We start from the raw sequence: 12,573 nt of genomic DNA, 5'->3' as shown, positions 1-12,573 counted from the left end.
TGCGTCTCGGAGAAAACTGAAAAACACAGTGCCTAGATATAGTCATTACTTTGATCCACTCAACTTTAGGAGTCACCCTTTCCAAAGCAGCCAGCCAGCGCTCTCTCACCATGTTCCACTTCTACTGTTCTTGCCACAATTGGCTCATTAATATGATCAGCAGACACCTAGCATGACCTGCCCAGTAAAAGCCATTTTTCTAAACGGATTTCAAAGTTCTGTATATGGTGGCTTATGATTATTCTCAATAAGCCTTATTTTACAGGTATCTAATTGGTGCTTACTTAAGAACCCAATGATTCTCAACTTTCCACATGAATCAAAATCACCTGAAGGGCTTGTTAAACCAGACTGCTGGGCCTCACTCCCAGAGTTTGAAATTCAGGACCTCTGCAAGGGACCTCTGTGAATTCACAGTTCTAACAAGTTCCCAGGTAACGCTAATATTTCTGTTCTCAGGACCACACACTGAGAACTACTGATAGAATCTATTAGGTATCTTAAAACAAGACAAACTCCTGTTCGGTGCAATCTGGTTTTTTTGTTATATATAGATATAGGTATCTAAATACTTCAAAAATAAGTATTTTAAAATGCATATATATTTTTAGGTAAATCAGCCATACCTATATTATAGAACTGTCAGTTTTCAGACTTAGCTATAACTCTATCAGCTAAGCATGACTAGGTATGCACCTGCTCTCTGACATTTTGGGAACCACTGCTCTAAACCAGTCGTTCTCCACTGGGGCAGTTCTGCCACCCAGAGAACATCTGACAACATCTGGAGACATTTTTAATTGTCATAACTGGGAGGAAGGGGTGATGCTGCTGGCGTCTAGTGGGTAGAGGCCAGGGATGCTATCAAACATCATATACTGCACAGGCAGCCCCCTTCAGTGAAGAACGATTTGGTCCAAAATGTCAATAATGCTGAGGCTGAGAAACTCCAATCTAAAGGTTGTTTAGGTGAGAGTCCAGCATGGCCTGGAGATTCAGAATCCAACATGCCCAGGAATCCTCAAGTGTGGAGCTACATGGGCCACTGAACCCAAATAATGCCCCTCACCATAAAATGAGAGCAATCATAACTGAAATCCAGGAGGAAGTCATCTGAGTGAGGCACCAGGAACAGGCGGCCGTGTCCCAAAGGTGCCAGCAAAGCCCCACAGGGATGAACAGGAGCCAATGACTGATTTGGGGGCTTTTTTTGAAATCTGACTAACTTGGAAGTAAAAGAGGGGCTTCAGCTTATTTCTGAACACATCCAGATTTGCAGCGAAAAGGAGACAAAAAAAGATACCCAGAGAAAATGCACAGCACTGTCTTCAGAGACACATTCTCAACAATGTTACTTATACCCTTTCTTAAAGAAAGATTTTTCAAAAACAATGCACCCTCTTTAAGAGCAGCCGAGTGAGAAAATCCTAAATCCATTTCTGTAGACAGTCGATATTGCCTTAAAATAGCTCTGAGCAGAGAAAATATCGAAACATGTATCTTGCACAGGGCCAAGGAAAGATGGAAAGTAGAGTACTTCTTGGGAATTTACATAAAATATACCCAAGTAATCCAGGACTATGAATATACTATCAGATTCTTATAATCAGAGCATTTAGCATCACCCCTCACAACAGTAATAATACTAAGATTTATTGATGACTTACTATATGCCAGACACTATTTAAAATATTTTATAAGTAATATCTCATTTAACTTTGAAAATAAATCAATAAAGTAGGTTCTATTATTAGACCCATTTTACAGATGAGGAAAGTGAGGCACAGAGAGGTTATATAGCTTGCCCAAGGTTAGATGGTAGCAAATAGTAATTTCAGGATTCAAACCCAAGCAGACTGATCCAATAACATAGAGGCTTGCTAAATGAGTGGGAAGTATAAATTGTCTGTGAAGACACTTGAAAAAAGAAAAAAGCCATCCCTGAATTTAAGGTTAAATACACCACAAGCATCACTCTCCAGAATATTAACATGTAGCGCCCTACTCTGATGAATAGAGAAACCGGCTCTTCTCCAAGAATACAAAGCCAGACAGAAAGGAACGGAGTGCACAGGCTTCCCGCACATACACCATTGCTAACACCACTTGTTCAGCTCCACGGACACCCCGCATATGTCAGAGGTAAAGACAGATGCCACTTTCATTAAATCTCTGCAGCAAGCACACACAAATGGGACAATGCTTAAGCAAGTGTGACAAGGTGCTAATAGCCTCTGCTTTGCTGCAGATGCTTTGTTAATATGCAAAACCGGACAGGAAAAATTGGACCAACTTCTTCCATCCAGGCCTTATCTAGAAAGAAAGAGAAATATTGAATGGAGATGACCCAACATGTTCCCCCACAGAGACCAGGGAGAGGACGGTAAAATGATAGAGGGTTAAGGGCTATTTAAACTCGGAAAGTTTTTTCTAGAGAGGCAAACTGCTGAAAAGGAAACAGCTCCCACAACTTCACGCTTAATTCACAAATGATGAATTTGAGGGGATAAAAGTTCTGACAAGGAACAGGATGCCCAAGAGACTTAGATGGAAACATCCACACAAACAAGCCAAGCATTGGACTAAGTCATTCTCTGCAAGCTGGTTTTGATTTTCATCAGCACAAGCAGTGCCTGTGACTCAGTGAACAAAGTTGGACAAAAAGTTTCCCCAAATTGCAACATTTTTGCTATCCCAAGGATGCAGGCAGAGAATAGAAACTGACTCAAGGCGATTTGAAAAAGGAGCGAGGATGCTCCAAGGGCCAAAATGAACTAAGATTGAGCAAGAAAGCAAACACAGGGCATCCTCTCCAGGTCTCCAATTCATTCTCATGCCCACGAGGTATGAAATAATCTTTTTTTGGTCACTAATTCAGGACACATGAATTCAGGAAACGGAAAATGCCCAGTGACAATACCTTACCTACCAGCCTGGACTCCCACTTGCCATTCTCTAGCTCAGATTCAACAAGAGAGTATAGCTGGGGTGTCAAGAACCAAATCGTCTAAGACTGTCTTAAAATTGCGCAAGCCTTCTGAAATCTCAGTAACTTCCCCACATCTGGCTCTCTTGCTTTTCCTGGTCTGTTCCACAAAGTGACAACTGTAACCCTGAAAATGGAAGGGGTCCTATGCCTCTGTGCTTGTTTTCTGAAGCAGCAAATAAGGGGATCCCTGAGGAGCCTCAACCGATCTGCCAGCCTTGGAAGGAAAGACAACCACAAGCAGCATGATACACAAGACAGCTCTGAAGAGAGAGAAATGCAGGCTGAACCCTTGGGGGACTCTGCAAGGAAGAAGGGGCTCCATGAGGAGCTGCTCACGGGAGGAGAGCCCACAGGTCCTCAGCACCTGCACATGCCCGCCGGGGGTGAGTGGACAGAGAGAAGGTGAGGAAGTGGAGAAGCTAAGTGGGAACAGAAGGAAGGACGACTCCCCAGCTGCAGGTAGTGGGGAAGGACCATGCAACTTCAGAGATTTATTATTAGCTACATAGGTGAAGTAAATTGCCATCAGAACTGTCTGGGAGGAAAAGTAATGTCTCCTTTCATTAGGATACCAAAAGATCTTCTAAGACACAGGATTAGCTGTCCATGCATATTAGCTTAGAGTTCTTCTTAAATACACTTCATCTAATGAAAGTGCCATGGGCCTTATCATTTGCAAATCAGCTTAACTACCCTTTATCAGAGCATCCAGAGCAGAGTATTCAAAGACCCAAGGCAAGAAAGTCTCATGACAAGAGCAAAGATCAAGATCAAAATCGTACAGTATAGTCTCACGCATAGCTAGTGTTCAGCACGGAAAAGCCTATCACTGATCCAGCAGAAGCCAAGACAGCGAAAAGCAAGAACTGTGACTCTGGAACCCCATTTGCAGTAAACAGAAGAGCCACAGGACTTCTCTGTGCCCAAAAACATATCAGAGAAGACAAGACATCCACACCGGCAGACCCGTGCAAGAGTCGTAAATAGCAAGAAAAAATGATTGCCTCAGGAGCTAGGATCCAAGGAGCACTGATCTAAGAAACACAAGGACTGGAACAAAGAGAACAAGCCATTCTGCTACGTAGTTTTGTTTTTTTTTTTAAGACAATAAAATTGATGTGATAGGGGAATTATTCTCTATTGAGACTTCCTGAATAACAATCAGGTGAAAAATATATCCTTTTAAAAGCCTGTCAAGCAGCAATTCCACTTCCAGGAATTTATCCAAGAGAAATAAATATGAGGATGTGACCATTTATAAGGCAAAATATTGGAAGCAACCTAAATATCTCAAAATAAGTCTTAGATAGAGCATACCTCTAGTGGATTAATGGAGTGCCATGCAGAAATTCAAAACATAGATATATATTATTGTCATGGAAAGCTTTGACCTTGAAAATTAAATTTTAAAATTTGCTTACAAAATAGTATTCATGATTCCATTTAAAAAATATATATTTATATGTATGCTAGCATAGAAAAATAAGGAAAATACTCACTGGTATTTTTCCAATGGTTATATCTGAATTGATAGGACTAGGTAATGCTTCAGTTTTGCTTTCCTACATTTTATGATTTTTTAGTAATGCAAATAGCAGATACTTTCACATTTAAAAAACAAGAGGAAAACTTTCAATGCCCAAGCAATGTGCCGCTGGTATTCTTCTCCTGGCAGACTGCATCTAGATCAACGTTTCCTACATGGTCTGGAGGAACAATTCTGTGATGTCACCGCCTACATCCCCCCTTCAAAAGGCACAATCCACAGGAGCTCATTAAAGACTCTGAGAAAGTCTGTTTAATTCATTTTCTTTAAAGGTACTCAAATATATCTCAATTTTATTAAGATCCTCTATACACACACTTGCTACTGAAAACAAACAGCACAAAAAAATTATTACAATTCAAACCTTTGAAAACTAGAAAATCTGGTTAATGCACCCTGCTCTAAGCATGCTCTAGCCAAACCACTCGATGTTTTCTTTACATTCTTTCCACACAAGTTACTTTGCTTCAAATTCGTGATGTTGGGTTTCATCTTACTGACCTCAGGCTTCTAAAACACAGGCAATACTTGAGACATATTAGTGCTTCTTTGGGTCAAATCAAGAAGTTAAAATAAAGTATACTGAAGTCATTCAGATGCAAACTACATAGGTTCCTTATAAATTACTAGTACCAAGGTAGAAAAGAGATGCTAGAAAAGAATACAATACAGAACTTACATCACTTACATCAAAATACTGGTCTACAGTCCATCTGAGCATAGAGTAGCTTTCCCAAACTGTTGCATAATGATCCTAAAAGTAGTCATAAGAATAAGGTTTATGGCTCACTTGACTCTGTCATAATTATTCTCCATGCCAGTATTCTCAGAAAGATCTCTATGATACAGGCAATGATGACAGCTACATTAAATCTTTGAATTCTTGATTCAACCTCAATTTCCTCCTGTCATGGTTCTCTCTGAAGCACAGGAAGTTTGCTGCAGTAGTGGCGTTTCATAATTTGTATCATCCTTTGCATCCTTTCTTTTGGAGCAGTTAACAATGTCCTTACTCCCCTCCTCCTGTAGGGTATGCCATCACTTAAGCCCGGGAATTTCTTTTCTCTGTCAGGCTGTTGGGGTTGATATTCTGGGAGAAGGGGAGGGAATTTGGTACTAGGGTTGAGAGTCAAGTTACTAAGGTTCTTTATTAATGCTTCTGAAATAAGTGGTGAGGCAGCTGAACCTTCCTGGAATTTTCTTCACTGAGAGGACTCCAGGGTCCAGGTTGGGTTAAGCTTTGGTGAGTCCACTGGAAGCTTAGTCACACTTGAAGCTCTTCCTAGGTCTTTGGGTTGAGCGGAAGGTGATGCTCAAGACTCTCAAACTGTTACAAATAAACTAGCAAGAACTATATAGCCCAGAAAGAGCGAGAAAAACCCAACTCTGACAAACTGTGGTGAGAGAAAGAGCTCTGTTTAATTCACTTTAACAGTGTTTGTCAGACATTTGTGATGCCAAAACACCTACAGTTTAAAAGGCACATTGACAAAGTAGGATGCTTCCCAAGCAAGATGATCAGAATAGTAAAAAGGCTGAAAGCAATGCCCTCCAAGGAGTAAGATTGCAGGAAGTGAGCACACAGCCTGAGGACTAAAAGACCAAGGAAAAACATGATAACCATCTTCAAATACTTGAACCGCACTCATGAGCGGTGGGGGGGGGGGGGGGCAATTCTTCTGTGATGTTCTGGTAGACTACACTAGAGTGAATGTGGGGAAGTTACTCAGAAGCAGATTCCAGCTCAAGCTAAGAAAGGACTTTCTGAGACTCTTGCTTTTCCCATCACCAAAAATAGTGAAGGAAAAAGTGGATACCCAGCTATCAGGGATGCTATGGAAGAAACTTCTCATTGGCTAGGGTGCATGGTTAGATGGCCACCAAGAATCCTCCAACCCCAAGATCCCCTAGGTAGCAATCAGGAGGGCAAGGCCCGTACAAAGTTTCCCAGAGTCAGCTTAAGTCAGTCTGTCCATACGAGATCCTGTCTGGAGGACAGGTCTACTATTCCCAGTCACTGCCATAAATGTCTCCTGAGACCCTGAGGCCCAAGAATCTGCAGAAATAGACACATTTCCCTCCCTAATAGGACTAAGCACACCCATCTCTACCCCTTACCAAAGGCTGGAGATGCTCCAAGTACAAGTCAGGGCATTTGTACATCCCTGCCTCTACCTCCACAAAGACTCACTGTGCAGCTACTCACATCTAAAGAGACCAAGACACCTACTGGTCAAGGTTCATCAAGAGAATGTTTTCAAAAAAGAAAAACTCTCTCCCCTCAAAAAAGAAAAATTCTCTCCCCCCCAAAAAAGATGAGGAACTGGACCCAGTGAGTGAAAGTCAATAGACTGTTTCATTTACCCGCCGCCTCCACACACACCCCCCCCCCCCCACCCCAAGCATCCTTCTTTTCCCCCTTTACCCTTCTTTTCTCAAAGAGTTGGAGAAAGTGATATATTTAGAGAGAGAGAATATAGTTAACAAAGATTCACAACAATACGCCCCATGTATACCAATCCAAATTCTTGTATTCTATTAAAAGAGGAGCATTTTAGGGGAAAAAATCTTCTAAGCTTCATCAAACTTTAGCTGCATTTTTTCAATCTACTATAGCAATAGGTATTAACAGTGTTTCCAATGAAATGAAACATAAAAGTGTTACAGTAGCCTTTTACTACAGTCTGTTTTGTTTTCTCTGTAACTATTTTATAACTATGAAAAAAGAGTTCTCCCTATTCATTGCATATTTTGGTTATTGCATTTTTTCTGGCACCTTAGTTTCCACAATGTCCCTTTCACACTACTCCCAAACTCCCTAGGCACCCTCCCCTCCCCAAAGTGTACCTAAATGCCCTGGTCCCAGGGTGGCTAAATCCCAAAGGCTAGAAAAACAGTATCTTTTTAAGAGCAACGAAAAGTTACACCCAGGCTGGTATATGTTCAACAGCTTCTCTCCCAAGGTCATTTGACTCGCCTATCCTAACTACAGAAGAAACTGGGGCATTTGCCGAGGAGAGAAAGAATGTAAATGCAGCTCAGGTAACAAGTTCAAGCTGGCCAGAACTGCCTCCTGGAAATATATGCCCAGAGCCTGCCTCCAACCCCCTACCCGGAGATCGGTGGGCGCTGACTCCAGTTTTGAGTTAGGTTAAATTCTAAAGCACTCAATATGGATTCTTTTATTTTGAATATCCCAGAACTTTCACCAGGACCCTTGGCAACAATGTGTGCTCTCTGATACCCACTCCTGAAGATCGTTTCAATGTTGTTGCTGTTTTCTAAAGCTCAGTTTTCTAGAGTCAGGTAACTTCACCCAGGTGCTTTGAAAATTACCTGTGCACTGAATTGTAAGTGATCCTTAAAAGTTGAGACTCCTAATCGTACCACAAAGAGAACTGTTCAAATTACCCAACAACTAGTACAAGAGCCTCCCGCAGAGGGAAATAAACCCAAAGGCCTAGAACAATGATTTTCCAACAGCGTTCTTCAGAAACCATTGCCATCTACAAACATCTGATGTGAATTTCATTCTTACCTCTATTTTAACTGCTGGAATAAACCACAAACACATGATTTGATGTGTTAACATCTTGGAGATCAACAACGAGGTAAGCTATGCCACCAGGATAACCTACTTTTGAGCAGAATTCAAAATAAAGCTTCTCCTGCCATCTCTGTTTACATGGAAAGCATCCTGAGATGGCAAACCAGCTATTTCAAAAAGTGTGATATTTGTACTACTTTACTGGTGAATAGGGAGTCTCTAATATGCAGCCAGAACAAAATTGAATCTCCCCCTCTATTTCCAATTTTTTTTTAAAGTCTAGAAACCACTGGCCAAGGCTGATGTCTCCTGAAAGTAGCTGGAAACACAAATTCCAAAGTGGATATCTGTCTGAGAAGGGACTATGCCACAGGAAGTGCTGCTGAACCAACTTAGGTATTAAAGACTCAGAAATTAGGAAAACATTCAACAGACTGGCCATGCAAAATGAACACGGCCTAGTGTGAAAGAATAATGCTTCCCATATCGTAGAATGTCTGAGATTTAAAATAATTAGGCAGGGGCCAGCCCCATGGCCGAGTGGTTAAGTTCACACACTCTGCTTCGGTGGCCCAGGGTTTCGCCGGTTCAGATCCTAGGCACGGACATGGCACCGCTCATCAAGCCATACTGAGGCAGCATCCCACATGCCACAACGAGAGGGACCAACAACTGAAAATATGCAACTATGTACCGGGCAGGCCTTGGGGAGAAAAAGGAAAAAATAAAATAAGATCTTTAAAAAAAATAAAAATAAAAAAATAAAATAATTAGTCATTAAGTGGGCCAGATGCTTACAAAACTTTTAGGTGAGAGATATGCCCTTTTTAATGTATTTTTCTAAGAAATAGGTAGTAGTAGAGTTTATATTTTGAGTTAATGAAAGACAGCACTGCCACCAAAGTATTTTAGTTACCCAAAATAACACTCTTATCCATTTCAACACTTTTAAAGCTAACTTACAGTTATTCCAATGAAGCCTAATTAAGATGCTCAAAAGTTATAAATAAATGCCAAACAAAAGAAAATACGTTAAAGAGATTCCAGGTTAACTTTTCAAGAGAAAATAAATGAACAATGGGTGCATTGTTTTAAAGGGAATAGGGGAACAAGCCAAAGGGTTAAATTTGCATGCTATTTCCCTACCTGCTTAGGCTCATAAGAAAGAGATTCCTGCTCCTGACCCATTTTATGAGGGGTGTAGAAGAACAAGGGGTTGGCAAGGATGATAGAACCCAAATTCCAAAATGAAACAGAAAAAAAAGGAAGCTGAGACCAGGAACAGACCTCCACATACTTCAGAGCCACCACCCTGGAGAGAGGAGACCACATTCCTCTCCACCAGACAAGCAACAGCAGAGCGTGGGTAGGAAGAGGTCACCAGGGACCTTGCTTCCTCCTGAAAATATTTTTCTTTCCACCATTAGTCCTCAAAAAAATGTCCGGGCAATACCAAATGCTGCCAAGAATCTGGAGAGATTGGATAACGCATCCATTGCTGGTAGGACTCGACAAGGATGGTACAGCCACTCTGGAAAATACTTTGACAGCTTCTTATAAAATTAAACAGGCAATTCTGGTGCAAATCTGCAATTGCGCCCATTGGCATTTATCAGGGAGGAATGAAGACTTATGGTCACACAAAGATCTATAACCAAATGTTTATAACAGTTTTTTATTTCTAATAGCCGAAAAGTGGAAACCACCCACAAGCCCACCAATGGGTGAGTGGGTAAATAAACTGTGCACATCCAGACCACGGACTATTCCTCAGCAAAAACAAAGAACAACGGATACACACAACAACTTGCATGAAGGTCCAGGGAATTGCTCGAAGTGAAAAAAGCCAACCCCAAAAGACGTATATCATGTGATTACACTTACGTAACATTTTGAAGTGACAAAATTATAGAAATAGAGAACAGACTAGTGGCTACCAGGGGTCAAAGTAGTGACGGGTGTGTGAGTGTGGCCATAGAAGGGGATATGAGAGATCCTTGTGGTGACAGAAAAGTTCCACATTTTACAATATTCATGTCAACATTCTGGTTGTGATGTTATACTATAATTTTGCAAAATAGAGGAAACTGGATAAAAGGGGATAAAGGATCTCTCTGCATTATTTCTTATAACTTCCTGTAAATCTACAATTATCTACAAATGAAAAGTTATTTTAAAAAATAGACAAACTAAAATACATTTGTAAAAGGGCAGGCACTGTAAAAAATGGGTGAAGATTCTATTAGAAAACTGGAAAAAGGCTTTCAGCTAGAGGCGGCCAAGGTGCAACTTTCTTCAGTCATCCAGAATCCAGGTTCATCCAACACCAGCTGCCTCCACCGTGCAGCCTAAGTTTGACCCCGACAAGGTCAAAGTCCTGTACCTGAGGTGCACTGATGGTAGAAGTTGGTGCCACGTCTGCCCTGGCCCCCAAGATTGCTCCCCTGGTTCGGTCTCCAAAAAAGGCTGGTGATGACATAGCTAAGGCAACTGGTGATTGGAAGGGTCTGAGGATTACAATGAAACTAACCATCCAGAACCGACAGGCTCAGATTGAGCTGGAACCTTCTGCGTCTTCCCTATCATCAAAGCCCTCAAGGAACCACCAAGAGACAGGAAGAAGCAGAAAAACATTAAGCACAGTGGAAATATCACCTTTGATGAGCTTGTCAACACTGCCGGAGAGATGCAGCCAATCGTTGGCCAGAGAACTCTCTGGAACCATTAAAGAGATCCTGGGGACTTCCCAGGCTCTGGGCTGCAATGTTGATGGCTACCACCCTCATGACATCATAGATGACATCAACACTGGTGAGGTGGAATGCCTACCTGGTAAAGAACCACCGAGGAAAATACTTCAATAAAGGGTCATTTGACAACCAAAAAAAGAAAATGGGAAAAAGGACTAAGAGTCTAAGAAACACAGAATCACTTCCCAATGACATCTCCTGAAGATAAGAAAGAGGTATTACAGCAAGAGATGACATGCTGCCAGTGTGCGGCGGGTGGGGACGAGACCACTTCTTAGATAAAAAGTACAGGGCCCAAGGGCTGCTCCCTAGGAGAGTATTCCTAAGGATAGACAGCCTTTCTAGCCTGTTCTAGCTTCCTTTTACACAGTCCCAAAGGCACCAGTTTGGGCCTGCTCCATCCCAGTTTCCCAACCTATCGTTTTTAGGGTGTCTGGCTAAATAAGTTTGAGAAAGCATACTTTATCTCATTCTTAAAAACCTCAATGCACATAGTTGTATTAATGGCTCTGAAAAGCCACGCAGTAATGAAACTGGTTTGTCTTGTTTAACACCCTGATTGCCAAACTTATTTGACCACAGAACATTCTTCCCCCTGAACACCCTACCATTTCTGATTTCAGCTGACCAGAGCACACCTCACAAATTTTGGATCTAGTCAGTTGCACTCCATCCTGCTAAAAAGCTGCCATAAATTATAAGTAAACCTTCTTGACCTCGTGGTGAACAGAGCTCAATCCCTCAATAAAGGCAGCGGATACTTGGGCATCAGAAGGACTGGAATTTTCTGTGCCACTGAGAAAAAAGAGCATAGCGCCCCTTGGTTCCTTTCACTGTATCATCTGTCAGTTGCTTACCATGTGCTAGGTGTTGTGCTAAGCGAAATTAAAATACACCCCAGTTAATCTTCAAAGCAGCCATTTACAAATAGATACTGTTACAATGCCTATTTCATTAGAGAAAGGAATTGAGGCTTAATATTACCAAGTAGCTGGGCTGCGGTGTGAACCAGGTGTGATTGCAATATTCAAGTCCTTAACCACTGAGCCTACTGCCTCCCTCGAGAGGGGAGGCTAAAGTTCATGTGAAGGTCATTAGAACCAGGTGGTGAGAAGAGACCTGTTGAACCAGCCCCAGCTCTCACCTGATATCCCAACTGCCAAGAAAGGAATCAGCTTTATGCTTGGCCATTCTCCGCCCTGTACCCTTGCTCCAGGCACACACAGTATGTTTCTCTAACGTGCTAAGCCCTCTCTGGCTTCCAGGCATATGCTGATCCCTTTGTCCAAAACATGTCTCTACTCTCTTCCCCTGGCAACTTCTACTCATCCATTGACCGTCAGCTTAGGTTTCCCTTCTTTCCAGTCTTCCCTGACCCACAGGCCTGAATTAGGGGTTCCATTTATGTGGCATCACAATCCCCAATCACTCCACTCGGAGCACATCTCAGAGTACCGCCTGTTGACGTTTACCTCTCCAACGAGACTGTGAGCTCTGAGTCCCATGTACTCAGAGGCTGTCTCCACCTTGTCCACACCATGTGCCTGGCACACAGTGGGTGTTCAATAAGCATGGAACAACTTAATGTATCAATCAATCAATCAAACTCAGGAAGCACTGATACGTCTAAGGTCCAAATCTCTCCAATCATTGGTTGAAAGTTTGCAACCAATGAACAAGAAGCCAAAGGATGTTTTCTTTTTCTTTTGAGCATAATAAATGGTGAAGCAGATAGGCTCCG

General features: G+C 41.9%; 2 protein-coding genes and 1 pseudogene across 19 annotated transcripts in view; 2 read left to right on the top strand and 1 right to left on the bottom strand.

The window, feature by feature from the left end:
- Positions 1 to 12,573, top strand: part of CMAH (cytidine monophospho-N-acetylneuraminic acid hydroxylase) — a 351,661-nt gene that overhangs the window by 84,521 nt on the left and 254,567 nt on the right. The gene's annotated exons all lie outside the window — the stretch shown is intronic.
- The window catches only part of CARMIL1 (capping protein regulator and myosin 1 linker 1), a 312,491-nt gene that overhangs the window by 291,459 nt on the left and 8,459 nt on the right, over positions 1 to 12,573 (bottom strand). The gene's annotated exons all lie outside the window — the stretch shown is intronic.
- Positions 3,120 to 11,071, top strand: LOC102148206 (large ribosomal subunit protein uL11 pseudogene; annotated as a pseudogene).

This window comes from Equus caballus, chromosome 20, assembly GCF_041296265.1.
Source record: "Equus caballus isolate H_3958 breed thoroughbred chromosome 20, TB-T2T, whole genome shotgun sequence".
Lineage (NCBI taxonomy): Eukaryota > Metazoa > Chordata > Mammalia > Perissodactyla > Equidae > Equus > Equus caballus.
Note: the sequence above shows the minus strand (reverse complement) of the source record. Positions and strands in the feature narration are given on the sequence as shown.